Source organism: Cetorhinus maximus, chromosome 1, assembly GCF_964194155.1.
Source record: "Cetorhinus maximus chromosome 1, sCetMax3.hap1.1, whole genome shotgun sequence".
In the NCBI taxonomy this organism is placed as follows: domain Eukaryota; kingdom Metazoa; phylum Chordata; class Chondrichthyes; order Lamniformes; family Cetorhinidae; genus Cetorhinus; species Cetorhinus maximus.
Window position 1 is genome coordinate 136791229 of NC_135879.1, and position 26251 is coordinate 136817479.

Here is a 26251-nt window from a genome sequence, read left to right on the forward strand (position 1 = left end):
AATGGCTATGTGCTGCCTAGCCACCCCTCATGTGACAGCTCACCATGTCCTGATGTCTGAAGATGTGTTAATCAAGGTCATTGCATCTCCTGCTGCTGTTGCCCTGATGTCAGTTATGGGTGGATGGCATGCTTACTCGTGGAAGTAAATCTGCTATCTGAGTGGCAAGGTTCCTTGTAAATGCAGTTTCAGGGGTGTGAGACTGTAATTCAACACTGTCTTCATAACAGGAGAAAACCAGAGGTCATTCTAACTGTCTGGAGGAAAATATGTTGGACACGTTCAATCGAGAATGTCCTTTGGCGATTTGTCAATTTCTGCTAACAGGCAGCTGAACAAAGCAAGCAAGGATGCAACAGGCACATTAGCCTTGAATGCAAGAGGAATTTGAGTCCAGGATTTAGAGGTGTGTGTGCATTTGGCTGAAGCCCTTGTCAAGCCTTACATGGAGAATTATTTGTCCTGCTAGCCTCCATATCAAGGATATCATTAGACCTCAGGTAAAGGGTTAGAAATCAAATTGATTTGGAACTCATTGAGTGATAGGCCTTTTAGTAAATTAGGAGAGAGCGTAGGATGGGCCTGTGTGCTGAACCACCTCGAGGATTGTGAGGCTGTCAATGTGATGCATCACCAGTGCTCTCAGGCCACAGCAGGGTCCATGCAGGAAAGATTTTGACCTTGCCTAGAGTATTCATAATGATGATTCACGGTTTCATATGAATGCTAAGAATGTCTAGTAAAATGACTTCTAGGGGTCTCAACAATGGCAGGGTCCCGAGTAGCTGCACCTCAGAAAATCATAGTCCAGGTGAGCCGTTCTCAGTGAGTATACTACCAAGAAATGTAGAATTGGAGCAGGAGTAGGTCATTCAGCCCTTCGAGCCTGCTCCGCCATTCAATATGATCATGGATGATCCTCTATCTCAACCCCAAACTTCTGTGCTCTCCCTTGATGCCTTTAGAGTCCAGAAATCTACCTATTTCCTTCTTAAATATATTCAGTGACTTAGTCTCCACAGCCTTCTGTGGTAGAGAATTCCAAAGGTTCACCACCCTCTGAGTGAAGAAGTTTCTCCTCATCTCAGTCCTAAATGGTCTACCCCATGTCCTGAGGCTGTGACCCCTTGTTCTAGAGCCCCCTGTCAGAGAAAATATCATCCCTGCATCCAGTCTGTCTGTACCTATCAAAATTGTATATGTTATAATGATATCCCCTCTCATACTTCAAAATTCCAGTGAATACAGGCCTACTTGGCCCAATCTCTCCTCATACGACAATCCTGCCATCCCAGGAATCAGTCTGGTGAACCTTCGCTGCATTCCCTCTATGGCAAGTATATCCTTTTTTAGGTAAGGAAACCAAAATTGCACACACTACTCCAGATGTGGTCTCACCAAAACCCTGTACAGCTGCAGTAAGACATCCTTGCTTCTGTACTCAAGTCCTCTTGCAATGAAGGCCAACATACCATTTGCCTCCTTAATTGCTCGAAAGCTTTTGGCATGATAAAAATTTCAAGGGATATGTGTTTATAATATGCGAGTGGCAATTGGGATGCAAGAGGATGATCATGCTTCATCAACCTGCATTGACAAGCGATCTCAAGGGGATAGATGGTGCTCTCATGCTGTTCCTCTCTATTGATCCATCTGTGTGGTTCTGCCCAGAAGAGCTCTCTGCCTGGTTGGAACCCCTTTGTGAGCAGGGATCAGGGTGACATGAGTGCATCCCTGGCGAATTATGATGTCCAACCACTTTTAAGCTGCCGTGCACACTGACCTTGTGAGGGCATGGGTGAAATCCACTATTCTAGTTAAATTTGACTAAGGTTGTTGGATAAGAATTGCTATTTAAGTTCTACAGCAGCCAAATACCTCCAGGGCTCTGCAGTGAACTATCGTTTTGCACATTCAAATGATCAAACCAACATCAGGGCAGATGGTAAGTAGTGTTATTTAATTAAGCTTTCAGAAAACAGGGAACATTGGAGAGAAATAATATCTGTTAACAAAAAGATGCTGGGGCCTACTTGCCTGCAAAGGAGAGAAATCCAAAAAGTTCAACAAATGTGTCAGCGACTTACTCTTCCAGGAACCTGGTCGCTATCCAATTGTCATGGGAATGCCTGACCTACTATGGCATCTTCCTGTGGCTCAGCGATATCCTGGCCCTCGTAAGCTCCATCCTCTTCACAGTTCTCCTTGTCAGAGCAGACATCTTGCTCCTCCATGTTCCCCTCAGGCAAGACAATCATCTTAGTCCTGGGGCATCGCTGCTGGAGTTCCTCAAGGTAGTGTCCTAGGCCAACCATTCACATCCATTTCAATGACCTTCTCTCCATCATAAGATTGATAGTGGAGATATTCATGGATTGATTGCACGACGTTCAGCACCATTCATGACTCCCCAGATACTAAAGCAGTCCATGTCCATATACAGCAAAACCTGGGCAACATTCAGGCTTGGGCTGATAAATGGCAAATAACATTCATGCCACGCAAGTGCCAGGAAATAACTAATTCCAATAAGAGAGAAATCTAACCATCTCCTCGTGATATTCAATGGCATGTAATGGTAAAGACCCTGAGAGGTCTTGACCCGATGGATGTGGAGAGGATGTTTCCTCTTGTGGGAGAATATAATACTCAGGGCCACTGTTTAAAAATAAGGGTCACCCATTTAGGACAAAGAAGAGGAGAATGTATTTCTCTCTGAAGGTTGTGAGTCTTTGGAAGTCTTTTCCTCAAAAGGCGGCGGAAGCAGAGTTTTTGAATATTTTTAAGGCAGAGCTAAATAGATTCTTAAGCAAGGGGGTGAAAGGTTTCAGGGGTAGGCTGGAATGTGGAGTTGAGGTTATAATCAAGTCAGCCATGATCTTATTGAATGGAAAAGCAGGCTTGAGGAGCTGAGTGGCCTCCTCCTGCTCCTAATTTGTACGTTCATATGTTAACATCACTGAATCCCCCACTATAAACATCCATTGACCAGAAATTGAACTGGACCAGCCATATAAATAATATGGCTACGAGAGCAGGTCAGAGGCTGGGAGTTCTGCGGAGAGTAACTCACTTTCTGACGCTGTAAAGCCTGTTCACCATCTTCAAGGCACAAGTCAAGAGTGTGATAGGATATTCTTCACTTGCCTGGATGACTGCAGCTCCAACAACACTTAAGTAGCTTGACACCACCCAGGACCAAACAGCTCACTTGATTGGTATCGATCCATCACGTTTAACAGTCACGCCCATCACCACTGATGCACAGTGGCAACTGTGTGTACCATCTACAAGATGCACTACAGCAACTCACCAAGGCTCCTTCGACAGCTTTGTGATCTTTACCAGCAGGAAGACAAGGGCAGCAGATGCATGAGAGCACCACCAACTGCAAGTTCCCTTCCAAGCCACTCACCAACTTTACTTGGAATTATATCACCGTTCCTTCATTGTCACTGGGTCAAAATCCTGGAACTCCCCCCACCTAACAGCACTGTGGGTGTACCTACACCACATGGACTGCAGCAGTTCAAAAGATGGCTCATCACCACCCCTCAAGTGCAATTATGGATGAGAAATAAATGCTGGCCTAGCCAGCGACACCCACATCCTATGAAAGAATAATTTAAAAATGGCCATAGCATTGATCCCTGTGGCATTTCACTAGTTACAACTTGCCAACTTGACAATAACCCATTTATCTCAACACTCTGTTTTGGTTAGTTAGTCAATCCTCTATCCAGGTTATTACCTTAAACACCACGGACTCTTATCTCCTGTAACAACTTCTTATGTGGCGCCTTATCAGATGCCTTTTGGAAATCCAAATACACTACATCTACTAGTTTCCCTTTATCAACACTGTTTGTTACATCCACAAAGAATTCTAATAAATTTGTTGAAATAATTTATTTTCATAAAACCATGTTGACTCCACTTGATTGTATGATTTTTTTAAATGACCTGCTACTATTTCCTTAATAATGGGTTTGAGCATTTTCCGAATGAAAATTGTTAAGCTAACTAGCCTATAGTTTCCGGCTTTTTCCCTTCTCCCTTTCTTGAATAGGTGTTTTACATGTGCAGTTTTCCAATTCACTGGGGCCTTGCCAGAATCAAGGGAATTTTGGAAGATTATAAGCAATGCATCCACCATCTCTGCAGCCACTTCTTTTAAGTGAAGACCATCAGGTCCAAGGGACTTGTCAGCCTTTAGTCCCATTAGCTTTCCTAGTAACTTTTCTCCAGTGATAATGATAATTTTAAGTTCCTCCGTCCCAAAAGTACAAAATAGTTTTTCCAAGTCTCTGCCATTTCCCTGTTTTCCATTATATTTTGTTATTCTTTCATGGGATGTGGTTGTGGTTGGCAAGGACATTTCTTGCCCATCCCTAGGCCAGAATTTTTTGCTCGTCGGGCGGGTGCGCACCCGACCCGACTGAGCGTAAAATTATGCGCGATGTCATTGACCGAGCGTCCCTACTTCATCACACACTCGCATGATATTTTGGTCAGCGGGTGTGCACCGACAATTAAAAGGCCTATTAAGGCCATTAAAGTTATAATTGAAAGAAAATTTTCGCTGCCCGTCCAACTTTAGCGAACATGCTAAGCGACCATTGCATTTTTTAGGAAACCTCATGCACAGGCGGGATGAGGCTTCCAACATCAAATAAAAAGTTTTTTAAAAATTAACATTTCATTTATAACATGTCCCTGCTCCTGTGACAGAGTCACATGAGGGGACATGTTTTATAACATTTTTTAAATCTTTATTTTTAATATTTTAAACTCTTCATCTCCCTGAGGCAGCTCTGTACCTCAGGGAGCATTTCCAGAGTGCGCGCATGTGTGAACTTGCACTCTCACCCTCCTCCCCGCTCCCCCCACCCAACACACACACACACACACACACACACAGGCAGCGCTGAGCCCGCCAGTGTGAAATTGCAGTCCGGCCCCAATCGCGGGCGGAAGTCGGCATCCCGACCGCCCCCACCTGCCCCCGCTGAGCCCACCCGACAAGGGAAAAATCCCCCCCTAATTTCTCCTGAGAAGACCATAAGACTATAAGACATGGGAACAGAAATTAGGCCATTCGGCCCATCGAGTCTGCTCCACCATTCAATCATGGCTGATAAGTTTCTCAACCCCATTCTCCCGCCTTCTCCCTGTAACCTTTGATCCCCTTACCAATCAAGAACCTATCTATCTCGGTCTTAAATACACTCAATGACCTGGCCTCCACAGTCTTCTGTGGCAATGAATTCCATAGATTCACCACTCTCTGGCTAAAGAAGTTTCTCCTCATCTCTGTTCTAAAAGGTCTTCCTTTTACTCTGAGGCTGTGCCCTCGGTCCTAGTCTCTCCTACTAATGGAAACATCTTCCCCACGTCCAGTCTATCCAGGCCTTTGAGTATTCTGTAAGTTTCAATCAGATCCTCCCTCATCCTTCTAAACTCCATCGAGTATAGACCCAGAGTCCTCAAACGTTCCTCATATGTTAAGCCTTTCATTCTTGGGATCGTTCTCGTGAACCTCCTCTGGATCCTCTCCAGGGCCAGAACATCCTTCCTGAGATACGGGGCCCAAAATTGCTCACAATATTCTAAATGTGGTCTGACCAGAGCCTTATAAAGCCTCAGCAGCACATTCCTGCTTTTATATTGTAGTCCTCTCGAAATACATGCCAACATTGCATTTGCCTTCCTAACTACCGACTCAACCTGCAAGTTAACCTTAAGAGAATCCTGGACTAGGACTCCCAAGTCCCTTTGCACTCCAGATTTCTGGATTCTCTCCCCATTTAGAAAATAGTCTATGCCTCTATTCTTCCTACCAAAGTGCATGACCTCACACTTGCCCACGTTGCCCATCTGCCACTTCTTTGCCCATTCTCCTAATCTGTCCAAATCCTTCTGCAGCCTCCCCGCCTCCTCAATACTACTTGTCCCTCCACCTATCTTTGTATCATTTGCAAATTTAGCCAGGATGCCCTCAGTTCCTTCATCTAGATCATTAATGTATAAAGTGAAAAGTTGTGGTCCCAACACTGACCCCTGCGGAACTCCACTAGTCACTGGCCGCCATCCTGAGAAGGACCCCCTTATCCCCACTCTCTGCCTCCTGCCAGACAGCCAATCTTCTATCCATGCTAGTACCTTGCCTCTAACACCATGTGCTCTTATCTTACTGAGCAGCCTCCTGTGCGGCACCTTGTCAAAGGCCTTCTGGAAGTCCAAGTAGATAACATCCATTGGCTCTCCCTTGTCTAACCTACTCGTTACCTCCTCAAAGAATTCTAACAGATTTGTCAGGCATGACCTCCCCTTGATGAAACCATGCTGACTTTGCCCTATTTTACCATGCACTTCCAAGTATTCTGAAATCTCATCCTTAATAATGGACTCTAAAATCTTACCAACAGCCGAGGTCAAGCTAATTGGCCTGTAATTTCCCGTCTTTTGCCTCACTCCCTTCTTAAACAGGGGGGTTACATTAGCGATTTTCCAGTCCTCTGGGACCCTCCCTGACTCCAGTGATTCCTGAAAGATCACCACTAATGCCTCCACTATCTCTTCAGCTATCTCCTTCAGAACTCTGGGGTGTAATCCATCTGGTCCAGGTGATTTATCCACCTTCAGACCTTTCAGTTTTCCTAGCACCTTCTCCTTGGTAATGGCCACCATACTCACCTCTGCCCCCCGACTCTCTTGAACTTTGGGGATGTCACTCGTGTCTTCCACCATGAAGACTGATGCAAAGTACCTATTTAGTTCCTCCGCCATTTCTTTGTTCCCCATTACTACTTCTCCAGCGTCATTTTCCAGCGGCTAAATGTCCACTTTTGCCTCTCTCTTACTCTTCATATTTCTAAAAAAAACTCTTGCAATCTTCTTTTATATTACTGGCTAGTTTACCCTCATATTTAATCTTCTCCCTCCTTATTTCTTTTTTAGTTGTCCTCTGTTGGCCTTTGTCGGCTTCCCAATCCCCTGGTTTCCCACTGCTCTTCGCCTGAGAAGGTGTTGATGAGTTGCCTTCTTGAACCACTGCAGCCCATGTTGGTGGAAGGGGTGCTGATCAAGTGGGCTACTTCACCCTGGATGGTGTCAAGCTTCTTGAGTGTTATTGGAGCGGCACTTTTCCAGGTAAGAGGTGAATATTTCACCACACTCCTGTCTTGTAGATGGTGGACAAGCTTTGCAGAGTCAGGAGATGAGTTATTTGCTATGGAATTCCCAGCCTCTAACCTGCTCTTATAGCCACAGTTTTTATATGGCTGGTCCAGTTCAGTTTCTGGTCAATGATAACCCCCAAGATGTTAATATTAATTCCCCAGTCTCATCTTCTATATGATGAAAATTTGGTTAGCTACTCTCTTCCTTTTTATAGACTTGTAGAAGCTGTTCAAATTCGCTGGGTCAAAATCGTAACAGCACTTTAAGTTTACCTACACAACTTGTACTGTAATGGTTCAAGAAGGTGGCTCACCACTGCCTTCTCAAAGTCAATTTAATAATAAGCAACAAAAACGCTCACACCCAATGAACGAATAAAAAAGAAATTTCCCTCTTAATTTTCTTTTCGTCATCTTTTGCTGCTTTCAAATATTTTCTCAATCCTCTTGCCTACCACTAATCTTCACAGCATTGTATGCCTTTCTTTCAATTTGATATCACCTTTTGCCTGCTTAGTTAACAATGAATGCTTCATCTTTCTCATAGAGTCTTCCTTTCTCAATTTATATTCTCAATATCTAAGGAAAGATATACTGGCATTGGAGGCAGTTCAGAGAAGCTTCACTAGGTTGATCCCGGGTATGGAGGGATTTTCTTATGAGGAGAGATTGAGTAGCCTGGGCCTGTACTCATTGGAGTTTAGAAGAATGAGAGGCGACCTTATTGAAACATATAAGATTTTAAGGGTGCTTGACAGGGTAGATGCTGAGAGGTTGTTTCCCCATGTGGGAGAGTCTAGGACCAGAGGGCATAATCTCAGAGTAAGGGGTCACCCATTTAAGACAGAGATGAGGGGGAATTTCTTTTCTCAAAGGGTGGTGAATCTGGAATTCTTTATCGCAGAGGGCTGTAGAGGCTGTGTCATTAAGTATATTCAAGGCTGAGATAGACATTTTTAATCTGTAAGGGAATCAAGGGTTATGGGGAAAAGGCAGGAAAGTGAAATCGAGGATTATCAGATCAGCCATGATCTCATTGAATGGTGGAGCAGACTCAATGGGCCAAATGGCCTACTTCTGCTCCTACACCTTATGGTTTTATTTAAATTATCTTTGTTGAGAGTTATTAAGTTTTTCCTTAAATATCTGCCGCTGCTTATCTGCCATCTTACCTTTTAACCTATTTTCCCAGTCCACTTAGCCAACTCTGTCTTGATACCTTTGTAATGGCCTCTATTTAAGTTTAAAACACTAGTTTCAGACCCAAGTTTCTCACTGTCACAACTGAATGTGAAATTCTATCACGTTCTGATCACTCTTTCCTCGAGGATTCTTTATTGTGAAATCATTCCTGTCTTATTTCACATTACCAGTCTAAAATATCCTGTGCCTTGGTTGGTTCCACAAAGTATTGTTCTATGAAACTGACCTATGAGTTCATCCTCCATTCTACCTTTACCAATTTGATTTGTCTAATCTATAAGAAGATTAAAGTTACTCATGATTGCTGCAGTTCCTTTTTTACAAGCCCTCATTATTTCTTGATTCATAGTCTGTCCGACAATGTAGCTACTACCAAGGGGCCTATAAACCACTCCCACCACTGACTTATTTCACTTCCTATCTCTCAACTGCACCCTGGCTGTTTCAACATCTTGATCTCACTGATCTCATCCTCTGGGCAGAATTTTAGGTCGCCAGGTACAAGCACAGGATCTCAGTTTACATATTTATTAAGGCTAGCATCCAAATGAGGTTGCTACAATGGACACCTAATGATGCCTTAACCAATATGGTTGTCACAGCTTTTGTGTGCATTTCTGGTGTGGCAGTAGTAGTAGTAGGGTCTGGTACATACATAAAGGGTTAAGGTAGGACTGGAGTACCACCCACACAGTGATGTAAGAAGGCCCATGATCCAGTGCCATCTGGATCAAAACCCCTTATCCTCACAAGAATGCAGAAAAAACTAAGAAAAAGGACTCCTTCAATGGATTCTGAACTGAAACAAACTCCCAATTGAAACTACAAACACAAAGAGATTTCACCAGAAAGAAAAAGCTCCAAAGAGAAGAGCTGTAAGTGAAAAGGGAGAAGTTTTACTCCAGCATAAGGCTCCATTGAATATCCCTTGGAAGCCCAGCTTTAGCAAGCAGAGCTCACAGCCTGCAAGGGTGGGATTTTTAAAAAAAATTCCAGGCCAGCCACTCCTGAGAAACCCCTTTTCATTCATTCAGTCAGAAACGCAGTTTGAAAGAAACCTGTTGCTCATCCCAATCTCCAATTTCAAATCTCTTTATGTGGTCTCAGAGTTCAGCAAAGAACAAAGAATGTTAATAATTAATTTTGTCTACTTCAGGTACCTCGCAAACATCCGATTTCCTAAACAGCAAGCCTGCGGTTCTTTTCATGCCCCTACTCACAACGCTATACCGCTGATTAAACTAAGTTGGCAGCCAGCCAACCCACGCAGCCATTGCGGACTATTCTTCTTCAGGCAAAAGTGTGCCGCCGCCATTTTGGAACACCCGACAAAAATCGTCAAGCAGGGAAGATCCATTGTTCTGCAGTGAACGGCGACACCATCTTGGAAGCCTGTAATCTCTTAAAGCTGCACCCACACTTTTGAAAATCTCCAAAATGGATCACAATTCCAGAATTCCAGCTCTACTGGGATTCACCCATGGCCCAAACCAGTCACAGAATTGGAATCTTTGGAGGAAAAGATTTTTATGGGACAGTATTGTTCCAGACTTCAGTAACAATTCTGCAGACCTGCAAGCTCATAGAGTCATAGAGGTCTACAGCACAGATATAGGCCCTTCAGTCTATCGAGACTGCACCGGTCAAACAAGTACCTAACTATTCTAATCCCACATAGCGTCATACAGGTCTACAGCACAGAAAAAGACCCTTCAGGTACAAAAAACAACAAGAATGCTATCTTACCCTAGATAAGGCAATCCAGCTAGTTAGGCTGTCTGAGCTACATGAGCAATACAGGACCATCCTAAGGGGGGAGAATACAACATGGGGCGGAAACCCAGATTATCAGGTCACAAAGACACAGGGACAATCCAAGTCATGGAAAGCAATTCCTGAACCACCCAGCAGGGCGACCTTGTCAGCGTTGCAGTGCGAAACACCCTCACAGGAAAGATCAGTGTCCAGTGGGCAAGGCCCAATGCTTCCACTGCAACCGACAGGGACACTTTGGTAAACTGTGCAAGTCAGAACCCCAACACACACAGACATCCCAAAGATAATCCATGTGGTCAAGACCGAAAATCCAGAAGACACACAGCCCTGTTTCTTTGGTGAGAACAAAGAATGCGGTTCTTTATTTTGGAATGCTGACATCCTGCTAAATGGTCATCCAACAAATTTTAAATTAGATTCAGGAGCCAGCGTGACAGTCCTGTCAGACAAGGAACCATGGCTAAAAGACTTCAAACTTCAAACAATGGACACTCCGCTTCACACAGCAGCAGAGCTGCAACTTCCAGCAAAGGCCACTCTGCAGTACAAGAACAAAATGATCCAAGCAGCCATCTTCGTGGTCCACAATCAGAACCACTCTCTGTTAAGTCGCAATGCCTGCATTGAGCTTAATCTCCTGCAACGGATTGGTGAAGTCAACTGGCAAGTGGCTGCAAATACATTCGAGAGTTTCTGAAGCTCTTCACAGGACTGGGCCACCTGAAAAACGCCTACAGATCATGCTCAGGAATTATGTGAAGCTGGTATGACACTTCACTCCACAAAATAGTCCCCCACTCCCTCATGGAGGAAGCACAGCAACAGCTGGATGACATGGTCGACATGGGAGTCATTTCTGCAGCCAAACAATCTAGCACATGGTGCTCTGGGAGGGTCCTATAATGGGTCTCGCCGCATCTGCATAGACCTTACACAGCTTAACAAGGCCGTAGCCAGCGAGATCCATCCCATGTCCTCAGTGGACGAGAGCCTGACCAAACTCTCCAGGAGTACAGTATTTTCTAAACTAGACATCAACAGCGGGTTCTGGCAGCTCCCCTTCGATGAGGACTCTCGGCTCCTAACTACATTTATTACCCTCTTTGGCAGGTTTTGCTTCAACCTCCTGCCCGTTGAGATTATCTTGGCGTCAAAGGTATTCCAATGCACGATGTCAGGCATCCTGCAGGGCCTTCAGGAAATCATTTGCCACATGGACAATGTCCTGGTTCATGGGATCACAGCGGAAGAATATGATGAAAGGCTAACTGCAGTCTCGGAGCAGCTGCAAGATGCAGAGCTGATGCTGAATGATAAATGTGAGTTTATCAAAACTTCCATATGGTTCCTGGGCTATGTCATCAGCAGCAACGGTATCACAGCAGACACAAACAAACCCAAGGGGATCACCGACTTCCTCACCCCTTCCTCTATCCCTGATTTCCTGTGCCTCCTAAGGATGGTAAACCAACTGGTGAAGTTTTTGCCTCATTTGGCACAAGTCACAGAACCATTGAGACACCTTCTCAAGATAGATCAAGCGTGGTATTGGGACTCCCAGTGGGAGCATGCGTTCACTTGTATCAAGGAGATGTTGCTCTCCACTGGTATTCTGGCCCACTATGACCCAACCCTACCCACCACCATAGCAACCGATGCTTTGTGCACTGGCCTTGGGGGCAGCTCACTTCCAGGGGCAATTGGCCAGCACACAGCGCCCATCTACTATGCTTCTAAAGGACTATCGGACACGGAATCCTGGTATGCCATGAAGGAGGAGGCTCTGGCGGTCAGGTGGGCCTGTGAGAAGTTCTCCGACCATCATCAGCCTCAAAATCACAAGCAAGATAGATCATAAACCATTGGTCTCCTTGTTAAAGGAAAAGGAGCTCACAGAGATGCCCCCTCTGACCTAGAGGATTTATCTACCCCTCATGAGATTCATATACGAGACTATGTCCAGGGAAAGAATCAGACTGCAGCAGATTTACTTTCAAAAGCCACTGTGGGACTTCCAAATAAACAAAATGTTGCCTTCATCACTGACCTAGAGGCCTACAATCAGGCCAGTACCAGGCATCTGCTGGCCAGCATGACCAGGCGCCAAAAATCCTGCAAGAACAGCTCCACAATGAAGAATGTGCCTGTATCCGTACCTACTGCCAACCGGGATGACCTCGTAAGAAACCAAGTGATGATTCAGCAAAAACAAAGTTCGAAGAACAGAGCTACTTCACAGTCATAGATGACCTCCTGGTCTATGACGAACAGCTGGTCATTCCGGCCCCTCTGCGGATGGATGTCCTTCAGATGATACAACAGGGTTATCTGGGAGTCTCTAAGTGTAGGGCATGGGCCCAAAGTGCCATCTGGTGGCCTGGGACGTCCAAAGCAACAGAAGAGACCATCACAAATTGCCAGGTTTGTGTGTTGCACCATTAAGACCGAAGGGGGTCACTCATCCCCACACAATTCTGCAACAGGCTATGGGAAAAGCTGACTGCGGGCCTGTTTGCCTACATTGGCAGGTTCTTCCTATAATCATTGTAAACTACTTCTCCAGATGGGTGGAGGTAAAGCAAATTCATACAACCACCATGGAGACGGTCATCAAAGCACTCAAAGAGATGTTTGCAAGCCATGGTGCCTGGACAAACTCATATCAGATAATGGCCCTCAGTTTTCTAATGAATGCTTTGCATATTTTGCAGCTATAGCCAGCTTCCATCAAGAAGCACCAGTTTCCCAAGATACCCGCAGTCAAACAGTGAAGTGGGAAGATCAATCCATACAGTGAAGGCACTCCTGAAAAAAGGATTTCCTCACCTCACTGTTCACGTACAAGTCCATCCCCTTACAGTGCGGCCTGTCCCATCTGAGCTCCTGATGGGCAGGAAACTGTGTACACAACTCCAGATCCTGTGAAAGAACCTCCTGCCAGGGTTGGTAGCCAAGGGTTACCAGGAAGTACGAACAAGAGAGCAGTCCAAAAGACAGAAGCAAGCTTCTGCCTACAATAGACAACACCGCACCAGACATTTGCCATAGCTGCAGCAGGGTGACAATGTCTGGATCCTGGACCTTGGGAGACAAGGGATAGTCCTCCACCAGAATGAGGATCAACCTGCTCCAACCAGATTGGTATGCCAGAGTCAGATGCAACAGGAGAAGTCTCCACCCTGTGGACAGGCTCCCTCCATTGCATTAGGAAGGACTATTGGTGAAGATACCCAGATGCCAGTTCAATCTCCAAGCCAGCAACAAGAACCAGATCCACCAGAGCCTACAACTACCCTGAAAAAGTGGCAAATGGGATGTGGAAGGATTATAAAAGCCTCCTGGGGTAGCAAGAATGTTGTTAATGTTAATACTGTAATAGCAATAATGTAAGAATAGCATTAAGGTTGTAACAATAAGGTAAATGCACTAGACTTATAGCAATGTAAGGCTTGGGGAGGTGTAGTAGTAGGGTCTGATACATGCAGGGTTAATATGGGACTGAGCACAGTACCATCCACAGTGATGTAAAAAAGCATATGACCCAGAGACAGGGTCAGTGTAGAGATGGGCAGAGATGTGTAAAGACCTAGGACGGAGTTAGCTCCAAACCTGTACCCTCTACTTTAGATATGTACATAGTTATGAGTTGTTAATAAAGACTTGCCATTAATATGCTCCAGACTCCAAAGCCTACTTCCTGGTGTCTGAAGTCGGATTCTTCAGCACCTTACACGTGAAATTGATGAGTGGGTCACTGAATTTGCTCTGCAAAACATGGCGAATCTCCTATAACATACATATTTTGCTTACCCTTGAATTATTTTCCTTATTAAATGAAAACTTACCCCTGTCTTGTGGCTCTACAACAAAGAGCACTGGAACTGACCTGGAATCATTACATCTATACTTGGACCTTGGATGAGTAAAAAAAATGCTCCAAAGTGCCTTATTGGTAAGATTTCTGAGAACGAAGTCCCCAATTACAGAATTCTCACTGTTCTGGGAAATAAAACAGGATCTCATATCTCATTATCCTTCTGCAAATGCAGTCAAAAATAATGAATGATTACTTGTCCTGCAGCAGCACTTGTTCGTGACTGTAAACTATTTGTGTTGTCAGATTTTATCTAATACAAGTGATTTCTAATGAGTTTATTTCATAATGTGCTTTTTTATAAAGAACTACCATACAAATTGATCACTATGACACAACTAATGAACCATAATGAACAGTTTGTTCCAGAGGCATACCTGATATAAGTGTAAAATCCATGCATTGCAAGAATAGAATAATGTTTCATGTTCAATCATTTTATTTAGAATTAATGATCTGAAATTAGCTGGAATTAATTGCCTGTATAGTCATGGAAGTTATTTGTCTGCTATTGTAGAATTTGGGAGCCCATATGAAATATGCAGTAATAGAATGCAACATATTAAGACTGCATTTTTGGAATAATTGAAAATTACATTTCACATTTCAGAACTAGGGGCTGAATTTAATGGTGGCCACTTGAAGAGTTGGTGGGAAACGCATCTTGGCCAATGCCGGCAGCCCCTCAGCTATTTAAACGTCCAAGGAGCATTAATTGGCTGGATGTGAGACTTTTGCGTGCCCCCATTCCCAGCCGATACCCAAGCAGGGTGGCCTGCCAGGCTTCACTGTGCCCCTGAACTCTAGCTGCCAGTCTAAGCATTGAGGTCAGGCAGGAAGTCATTAATTGGCCATTTAAGGACCTCAACTGGGGTGATGGCGGGCAGGCTGACCTAGGCCTTTCATCTCCCTGGTAAAATTAAGGGCAGGGCTCAGGGCTGGAGAGGAGCTTGCAGTGGGAGGGGGAGGATCCAGCTGTTGTGGTCCATATAGGTACCAATGACATAGGTAGAACTAGGAAAGAGGTTCTGAAAAGTCAGTATGAGGAGCCAGGTACCAAATTAAGAAGCAGAACCTCAAAGGTAATAATCTCTAGGTTATTACCTGAACCACATGTAAATTAGCATGCGGCAAATAAGGTTAGAGAGACGAATGTGTAGCTCAAAGACTGGTGTGGGAGATGTGGCTTCTGGTTTGTGGGACACTGGCATCAGTACTGGGGAAAGTGGGGGCTGTACTAAACAAGGGGGATCAAGTTTGAGTAAAGGTAGTGATTCAAGGTGTAGAGTCAAGACAGGAGAGCAAAATAGTAATATAAGAAATGAGGGTCAGAGAATAGCAGGAAGGGACAGAGAGAAAAAACCTAAGAATACCTCAACAGCCAAGGCTGGATGTTACAAAGGTAATGAAAAGTACTGAAGGCTCTCTATCTGAATGCACATAGCATTCGCAACAAAGCAAATGAATTGGTGGCCCACCTTGAAATAAATAAATATGATCTGATAACAATTACGGAGATGTGGCTGCAGGATGACAAAGATTGGGCCCTTAATATTGAAGGGTACATGACATTCAAGAAGAATAGGAAGCTAGGTAAAGGTGGAGCGGTAGCACTGTTAATCAAAGAGGGCTTTGGTGCAATAGTTAGAGATGACCTTAGTTCAGGAGATCAGGATGTAGAATCGGTTTTGGTGGAGATGAGGAATAGTAGGGGAGTGATCTACAGGCCCCCAGACAGTGGCCACAGTGTGAAACAAAATATTAAAGAGAAAATACTGTGTGGTTGTGATGAAGGGATGACAAGAATCATGCATGATTTTAATCTACACATAAACTGGAAAAATCAGATTGGTTGGAGTAGCCTGGATAAGGAATTCTTAGAATGCTTTCGAGATAGTTTCTGAGGGCAGCATGTTCTGGAGCCAACCAGATAGCAGGTTATATTAGACTTCGTATTGTGTAACGTGACAGGATTAATTAATGACCTCAGAGTAAAGGCATCTCTAGGTAGCAGCGACCACAATATGATTGAATTTTACATCCAGTTTTAAAGGGAGAAGAGCGGGTCTAAAACTAATATCTTCAACTTAAATAAGGGCAACTATGTGGGGATGAAAGCTGAACTAGCTGAAGTGAACTGGGAAACTAGGCTAGAGGATGGGTCAATAGAGAAGCAGGGGCAGACATTTAAGGGGATATTTCAGAGAATTCAGAGTAAGTACATTCCTACTATAAAGGAAAATTCTAAGGGGAGGACCCACCATCCGTGGTTATCTAAAGATCTTAAGGAAAGCATCAAACTTAAGGAAAAAGCATACAACTCCACAAAGATGAGTGGCAGGACAGATGATTGGACAGAATATAAAGAATGGCAGAGAATGACTAAATGGTTAATCAGGAGAAGTAAGTTAAGAGTATGAGAAGAAGCTAGCTAGAAGTGTAAAAATGGATAGCAAGAGTTTCTACAAATATTTAAAAAGGGAAAGAGTAAGTAAAGTGAGTGTTGGTCCTCTAGAGAGTGACAGTGGGGAGTTAATAAGAGATAATAAGGAAATGGCAGAAGAAATGAACAAATATTTTGTTTCTGTGTTCACTATAGAGGATACAAAAAACATTCCAGTAATAGCTGCAAATCAGGAGGTGAATAGGGGTAAGGAACTTGGTGAAATTGAAATCACTAGGGAGATGGTACTCAGCAAATTGATGGAGCTGCAGCCTAGCAAGTCTCCGGGTCCCGATGGACTACATCCTAGGATCTTAAAAGAGGTGGCTAATGAGGTATTTGATGCGCTGGTGTTAATTTTCCTAAATTCACTAGATTCTGGAAAGGTTCCATTAGATTGAAAAGTAGCAAATATAGCCCCTCTATTCAAGAAGGGAGGGAGGCAGAAAACAGGAAACTATAGGCCAGTTAGCTTGACGTCTGTCGTGGGGAAGCTATTAGAATCGATCATTAAGGAGATTATAACTGGGAACTTAAAAGAGCCCAAGGCAATTGGGAAGAGTCAGCATGGTTTTGGAAAATCATGTTTAATCAATTTATCGGAGTTTTTTGAAGGAGTAACATGCGCAGTGGAAAAGGGGAGCCTGTAGACGCACTGTACTTGGATTTCCAGAAGGCATTTGATAAGGTGCCACATCAAAGATTATAACGGAAAATAAAAGTGCATGGTGTATTGGGTAACATATTAGCATGGATTGAAGATTGGCTGGCTGGCAGAAAGCAAAGAGTATGCATAAATGGGTCTTTTTCTGATTGGCAGGATGTGACGAGTGGCGTCCCACAGGGGTCTGTACTGGGGCCTCACCTTTTTACGATTTACATCAATGACTTAGATGAGGGGACTGAAGACATGGTAGCTAAATTTGCAGATGACACATAGATAGCTAGGAAAGTGTTGTGAAGAGGACATGAGGAGGTTACAGATAGATATAGATAGGTTGAGTGAGTGGGTAAAGATCTGGTAAATGGGGTTTAATGTGGGAAAATGTGAAGTTGTTCACTTTGGCAGGAAGAACAAAAGAGTAGAGCATTACTTAAATGGAGAACGGCTTTATAACTCTGCGGTGCAGAGGGATCTAGGTGTCCTAGCACATAAGTCACAAAAAGTTAGTATGCAGGTTCAGCAAGTAATTAAGAAGGCTAATGGAATGCTATTCTTTAGTATGAGAGGGATTTAACATAAAAGTAAGGATGTTATGCTTCATTTGTACAGGGCAATGGTGAGACCGACCCTCGAATACTGTGTGTAGTTTAGGTCTCCTTATTAATGAAGGATGTAAATACACTGGAGGCGGTTCAAATGAGGTTTACTAAATTGATACGTGGAATGAGTGGGTTGTCTTATGAGGAAAGGTTGGCCAGACTGGGCTTGTTTCCACTGGAGTTTAGAAGAGTGAGGGCTGATTTGATTGAAGTATACAAGATCCTGAACGGCTTTGACAATGTGGACATCGAAAGGATGTCTCCTCTTATGGGTGAGTCTGGAACCACGGGGCACTGTTTTAAAATTAGGGGTCATCCTTTTAAAACAGTGATGAGGAGAATTTTTTTCTCTCAGAGGGTTGTGCGACTTTGGAATTCTCTGCCTCAGCATGTGGTGGAGGTGGGGTCGTTGAATATTTTTAAGGCAGAGGTAGGTAGATTCTTGTTAGGCAAGAGAGTCAAAGGTTATCGGGGTTAGATGGGAATGTGGAAATTGAACCACAAGAAGATCAGCCATGATCTTATTGAATGGTGGACCAGGCTTGAGGGGCTGAATGGTCCACTCCTGTTCCTATTTCTTATGTTCTTATATTCTTATAGATTAGGGGCGGGCAGGTCAAGGACAGGAAGGCCACCCACCTGCTGGCAGGCACAGTTAAATTCTCTCCTAAGTTAGGGGAATACTGAAAGAAAAACAGAAAATGCTGGAAAACTGTTTGGGGAAAGTCCAGGGCTGTGTGGCTAACTTGATTGTACTTCATAAGAGGGAAGGTATGAGACTACATTGATTGCTCTTCAAAAGAACCGATGCAGACTCAATAGGCTGAATGGCCCTATTCTGCATTGTACTATTCTTTGGGCAGAATTTTCCCATTGGCGTGCAGGGCGGGCCCCTCAGGCCGACGCATAAAATGACGCGCGGTGATGTCAGGTGAGCGTCCCGGCGTCACCGCACGCCATCGCGATATTTCGGTGGGCGGGCACGCGATGATCTCCGATGCGCGCCTGCCATTAATTAATGGGCCGCTTAAGGCCCTTGAGGCACCAATTGAAGGCGAGTTTTCGAGTCTCATGCGATCATCAGGTTGTCGCATGGGCGCAATGGGCAGGCGGGTAGGACACATTTGTATAAACCTCATCCACGGGCAGGATAAGAGGGCTCAGTGGGGTCGTGAATGTGCTTAGTCAGACATTAAATTTTGGAAGTTACTGATACTTGCCTATGTGAGCAGAAATACTTCAAAACTCATAGCAGCTGCTTGGACAGGATTCACAATCTTCAGGTCAGCACTCTACAGTGAAGACCCTTTGGGTCTGCAGGTTTCAGGAAGCCATCCCTTAGCCTGGGAATGGGAGTTGTGCTCTCCACTGGAGGCACTTCCTCTGAGGAGGAAGGGAGGGCCAGAAGGGGGAGGAGGCCAGGAGTCCACATTCAGCCTCCAGGGGACCCACCTTTGGGAGGACAGGTGCAGGCACAAGGGGCGCAGGGCCGACAGGAATTGCAAGTTGGAAGGGGCCGCAGAAGACGCCACTATCCTTCTACCAGGGTTTACAGGCGGCAAAGCAGCTACTTCAATATGTCTGAGGTGAAGTGCCAAAGGAGCCTCCATCTCTCAAGAGAGACAGTCAACTCTATCTGTCAGATGATAGGCCCTGAGATCGCCATTAACTGTGTGGGTGGACACCCCATGCCAGTGGCTCTAAAGGTCACAGCTGCCCTCAACTTCTATGCATCTGGGTCTTTACAGGGTTTGGTGGGTGATCTTTGCAATGTCTCGCAGTCAGCTGTCCACACTTGTGTCAAGCAGGTGACAGACGCTCTATTCAGGCGTGCATTGACGTTCATCCAGTACCACTGGGACAATGCCAGCCAGACACAGCGAGCCAAAGGTTTCGCGGCCATTGCTGGCTTCCCCTGTGTCCAGGGTGCAATAGACTGCACACAAGTGGCGATCAAGGTGCCAGCAGATGAGCCCGGTGTCTTCGTCAACAGGACGGGCTTCCACTCCATGAACGTGCAGATAGTGTGTGATCACAGGATGCTGATTCTACAAGTCTGTGCAAGATACCCTGGCAGCCCGCGACACCTACATCCTCAGACACTCCCACATGCCGGGGCTTTTCAGTGCTCCAGCGAGGCTGGACGGATGGCTGCTGGGTGACAAGGACTATCCCCTCAGAAGGTCGCTCATGACGCCTCTCCGCCATCCAAGAACAGAAGTTGAGCAGCGGTACAACAGGAACCACATCGCCACAAGAGCTGTGGTGGAGAGAACCATCGATCTTCTCAAGAAGCGCTTCCGATGCCTGGACTGTTCAGGAGGCGCACTCCAGTACCCCCCAGATTGTGTGTCACTGATAGTGGCTGCATGCTGTGCTCTCCACAATCTAGCACTGGAAAGGAGCCATGCTGTGGACAAAGAAGATGTAAACACAGTAGCTGAGTCAAGCAGTGAGTCTGAGGATGAGCACGCACAGGGAAATGCTGAGGGGGTAGACACTGACCCGGGCATACTTCAGGGAGGCAGGGACACCCGGGAGGCTTTAATCCAATGATCCTTCAGCTAGCACACCACAGACCGATCTCCAACAAAAGCCTGTGCTGCAGGCTCCATACTCGATACCTGAGTGCTAAATCTGCCTGGATAGGAACATTAACTAAAGGCCAAGTCAATAAAGCTCAATGTGACAAAATCCACTCATAACATCATGGATAACCATCCACCTGCAGAGGAAAAGAGGCACCCTCAGCCATGGTCACATGTCTGAATTTTATGATATGACAAAATGATCTTAAGGAAACAAAATGACAAGGATGTTAAACATCACACCAACTAATCATGACATCATTGCAGGGCTTCATATAAGCACCAGTGAGAAACCCGTGGTGTGCCTAAGGTGCCTTAAATGTACACTTTCGTGTGCTGCACCTAGCTGCTGTCACCTCGCTGGCACTGGCATCTGAGACAGCCTGCTCACTGACCTTGGCGGATGTCCTCTGGCCCGTGGTGCCTGTGCTGGCCCCGCCTGGGAGGGATTTGCCAGCTCCACAGCTGGCGTCTCCCCATTCGTCGCAGCCTCATCGGATGCAACGGTCACTGGCAGAGGGGTGGAGGAGCTGTTGCCCTCATCCGGAGCGCCCTGAGAGAAGCCCACAGAGACAACAGGCAGCTGCTGCCCAGACATGAAGTCGCTTCGAACCTCCCTGCTCACCATAGATGGATGGGCACCGAGCTGGGAAAATTTGTGCCCATACCATCTCCCACACTGGCACTGACCAGCTGAGGTCAATGACGTTGTGAGGGCTTGCTGGTCCGTGTGCATCCCCAGGAAGCCCTGATTGGTCTCCTGGAGGAGCTCTCCATGAGAGTCGCCACTCTCTCCATGGAGGAAGCATGGCACTTGGCTATGAGGCTCATTGCATTGGCGAGGGTCCTCCACCACGGAGACCAAGCCAAGCATGGCCTCATGTATCTCTGCCAGATCTTCCCGCACACCCTGATGGACTTCCAGCACTTTCTGTCTCAAGGATGACTCCAGAGTCACATTATCAGCCACCAACTAAGCATTTGCCTGGTCCCCTGCAGTCCTCCGACTGCTGGCGCCATGAGCACTCTCTGTCTCTGCCAGCTCCTTCCGCGACTGTGAAGTGCCCTCACTGCTGTGCCCTAGGACACTAGCCGATGATCTAATTCCCACTAAGGTGCCAGTATCTGAGCTGGTGCCTGCCTGGCAGAGATGGTGTGACGCTGGTGAGTCAGAGACTTTGGGACCCTCAGGTGTGAGAGGGAGCCCCTGTGCCTTCTCTTCCCAGCCCTGCTCCGCTGATGCTGAAGGGAAGAACAAGGACATTTGATCAGTTGACATGGAGACAATGTCAATGTGCATCCCTGTCCCTAGGATCTTTATGCGCTCATTCTTCCGTAAGCAGTCGTCAAGCCATGTTGCAAACCAGAGCGCAAAAGGTCATTAAAGCGCTTGCAGCACTGGATCCAGGTGTGCCGCACCACGTCGTGGGAGCTCACCACCTCCTCTTAGGCACATATGGTCATGTGGGGGTGGCCTCCTCCCATCCTTCGGAACGAGGACCTCCCACCATGCTGCTACCTCCTCGAGGTAATCACCTGAGAAACGAGGGGCACAGTCCCCCCTGCCCTACCCTCCTGCCTGGCCTGCTCACCAGCAGCGCTCTGAGGAGCCCTTCCACTGGCCATGTTTGACAGCCTTTGAAAGGCTGCAGCAGGACTTTTAAACAGGCCGCCAGGTCGCCATTGGACCCAGCAGTCATAGCAGTCCCACCGCCGCCCGCCCACCCCCGCTGTCCTCGGGAACCGCGTTTCACGCTGGGCGGGCCTTAATTGACCCACCCGTGTAAAATGGCGGCGCAGACCCGCCTGCGCCTGCTCCCGCACGGCCCGTCCGGCAGGCAGAAAATTCTGCCCTTTGATTCTATATAGCACAGGTTTATTGCTAGCACTGATGTAGATAATAAAAGGTACTGCATGTCTTTTCTGTCCATAGTATGCCTATAGGCACCATTCTATCTAGAATGTGTTACATGAATATAAAGCACAATATGATGAAAAGGTTACCCTCTGCGGAATGATTGAGGAGAAGAGACATTACTCTCTGGAGATTAGAAGAATGAGAGATGATTTAATTGAGATGCATAAAACTCTTAGAAGGATTGACAGGATAGATCCTAAGAGGTTGCTTTCCCTGACTATAGAGTCTAGTGCCAGGGGTCATTGTCTCACAATAAAGAGTTGGCCACATGCGCCTCAGCTGAAGAGAATTTCTGCCCTCTGCGAATTATGAATCTTGATTATTTTCTACCCCAGAGCGTTGAGAAAAAAAGAAAGAAGAAAAGAAAGAATTGCAGCGACATAGCGCTTTGTATGATCACCGGATGTCTCAAAATACTTTACAGCCAATGAAGCATAGTCACTGTTGTAATGAAATGCAGCAGCCAATTTTGTGCGTAACAAACTCCCATTATTAGCAATGTGATAATGACCAGATAACCTGTTTTTTATGATGCTGATTGTGGGATAAATATTTGCCAGGGCAACTCTCCTGCTCTTCTTCCAAATAGTGCCATTGGATCTTTTAATTCCAACAGAGCAGGCAGATGGGACATTGGTTTAACACCTCATCCAAAAGACAGCACCTCCAACAGTGCAGCTTTCCCTCTGTGTTCTCGTCTTAGAGTGGGGCTGAAAGCTGGTATCTTATGAATCAGAGGCAAGTGTGCTACTAAAAGATCCACAGCTAACGCAGTCATTGAGTAAATACATGACTGAGATCAATAGATTTTTGGAGACTAAGGGAGTCAAGGGATATGTGGATAAGATGGGAAGTTGGAGTTGAAGCAGAAAATCAGCCATGATCTTTCTGAATGGCAGAACAGGCCTAGGGGGATGAATGACCTAGTTCTGCTCCTATTTCTTACATTCTTAATATTCTGCATTTGTGAAAGATGCCGTTATGAGCTGGATTTCTGCATAATATGTCAGGATATTATGACTACACTTTGCATACTAGATCAAATAAACTATTGATAATTTATTATCCAAACCCTTTGTACACATGTTAGCGTGTCTGAGATTTTAATTTCAATTAATAAAATTAGATAAACAAATAGAAAATAAAGCTTCACCAACATGTCTCTCTTATCAGCAATATTCAAATATAAAATAATTATACAAATCATGATTTTTAAAAATCAGTGAATTGTATAATTATCAATTATAAAATCATTCATGTAAGAATGCTTTCATAGTAATTTCGCCTCATTTGTATAAATTACTTTTGCCCCATTCTGCATATTAAACAAATTAAAGAGCTGTAATCAGTTTGTCTAACAGTTAAGTAGGGACTTTCAAACTTCTGCCCTTTCATCATCTGTTTTAAGTCAGGCAATTAAATTGAACTCATTAGTACAAGGTTTGGTTGTAATTCATCAAATGTGTGCAGACCATGAGATAAGTCAAATGATTCCACTGAGACAGGAGTTTAATTATTTAGTGTGAGACACAAAGTTATTAAAAAGAAACCTTAACAAGTTGATTTCAAATTATTAATGGTTACCTATTAACCAAAGGAACTATTGTATTACATAAATTAGACAATAGGTATTGTGGAAATTAGTAGCTGGTAGTTGTAAGACAAGCCCACTTGCCCTTCACGAAAGCCAATGTGACTGAGAAGGAGCATTCCGAAAAACAGTTCTTGTAAGGAAGATTTTGTAAACCTGAGACAAAAATTTTCCACAATCCTGTTTGCTAGTTCAATTCCTGATTAATATATTTCAGGTAATCCATAACTATTTTATTGGAGAGTTATGTAAATAGCATGAGCCAAAGTAATAAATTATCCACATGATCAAGTTAATGAATAAGGTGAAGAAGAGAACTGAACTACATGGAGAATTGCGTACTCCCATATCCCAGCAGGAATTGAGCTCATGGTGTGGTTCAGAGGTGGGGCTAAACACCATAGTGTAGGACTGATTCTCTAACTTGCACTTCCCACAAGCACAGCCTCCCTCTGGAATTGCACAATTACTGTTTATATGTCAGCACTAGAAAATAAAACAAGGTTAAAGAGCAAAACAAAATTCGTGCCAAATACGAAGGTGGTATGAAAGGGTAGATTTTTCAGCTATTATCCCTTGCCATCTATGCATTTTCCATTGCCAGACTCAACTATTCCAATGTCCTCTTGGCCAGTTCACATCCTCCACTCTATCTAAACTATAGAACATCCAAAGCTCTGCTCACTATATCCTCACCTGCACAAAGTTCAATTCACCTTTCACCTCTATGCTCACTGAGCTCCAATGGTTTCTAGTCTCCCAATGCTATCTAAAACCTTCTGTTGTCTTGCTCATCTCTTGTCTGCAACCCAATTCTCCATCCCTGTAACCGTCCAAGAGAGCTGTGCTCTCCTTAAAGACTCCTTAAAACATACTTTTTGACCAATATTTTATCATGTCTCCTAATATTTCCTTCCTTGAATGTAATTTTTGTCTGATTATGTTTTTGTGCGGCATCATGCAACATTGTTCTATGTTAAAGGCGTTATATCAATGCAAGTTATTGTTGGTAAACAGGACAAAGTCAGAAAAGCACCACTAAATATATTTACTAGTTAATTGAGGTTGGAGTCTGATCCTAATTGCTATAGGCTATTGTTGAAGCCTCCATTGACTGTTATTAAACAGATTACATCCCTCTTTCTCACCTCTCCAAAAATTGTTAGAAAGTGCAGGCAAACTGAGCACTATATCACCGGAAAATGGGATAAAGACTGACATAAATCAGGTATACATTACTAGGGAATCAGATTGCTGTGTCACAAAACCAAATTCAATTTTAATGCTGTTCAAGTTGTTTTTATACATGTACCTTTATGAATTGTGATCATAATCTCAGTTTTGAACAAGTAGAAGATACTTTTACAAGTCTGCACTGCTTGTGAGAAAACTTGCCCATTGATAGCACAAATTCATGTGCACACCACCATTAATTTTCTGATGATTCATTTCAATGATCTGAAATCTTTGACAATGTTTGCAACGTTTTCTTCTGGGAGCACAGACTGGGAAAATCACCCTCATACAGAAAACAAGTATAACTGAATCCACAGTGTCTGAGTTGGATTAAATGTAGATACCTAGAAAATTAACTGGAACTAGAGGAGAATAAGGTCATGCTTGGTTCAAAATTCATTTTAATGCTTTCAATATGAAGCATTTACACAACTGTCAAAAAATAATTTCACGTGTATCTATGTTAGATGTATGCACAGCTGGTTCTAACCATTCAACTAAAACTTGATAGAACACACTATTGCTTTGTTATTGAATGAGAGCAACATATTTTTACTGTATGCGGGCATTTATTGCTGATAAAAACATGCTATTATCTTAATTATGTACCTGAGTAGCCTAAGTTGAACCACTTGTTAGCCAAAACAGCTTTTTATGGCTGTCATCTTGGCTGAAGGTCAAACCACTAAAACCTGGTTTGCCCTGCTGGTTCCATTGGAGGTGAGCAGCATGTAAGTTTCTTGCTGCCATATCATTTAAATGATTGCAGCATAGGACCAAACTCCTGGCTGCCTTTGCACTCTGCTGGGAGCTGAGAATTATGTGCTGAAAGCATACAGTGCGACCAGCCTTCTGTTTCTAAAGGCAGTCTGTCTGTCTTAAAGGAAATTTGCAGTCCAGAACTGAAAGTTGTCAGAAAATGATTTTGGAAGTTTAAAAGGGAGAGAAAAATTGGAGCATCATCCCAGGGAGAGGGATCCATGATTCAGTGATACTGGTCTGGAGACACCAGTCAGGGAGGTGCACTCAAGTAGAGAGGCTGTGATTCATGGGGGAGGACGTGGCATAGTGGTGTTATCACTGGACTAATACTCCAGAGACCCAGGGTAATTCTCTGCAGACTTGAGTTCAAATCCCACCAAATGGTGAAGTTTGAATCCAATTAAAAATATGGAATT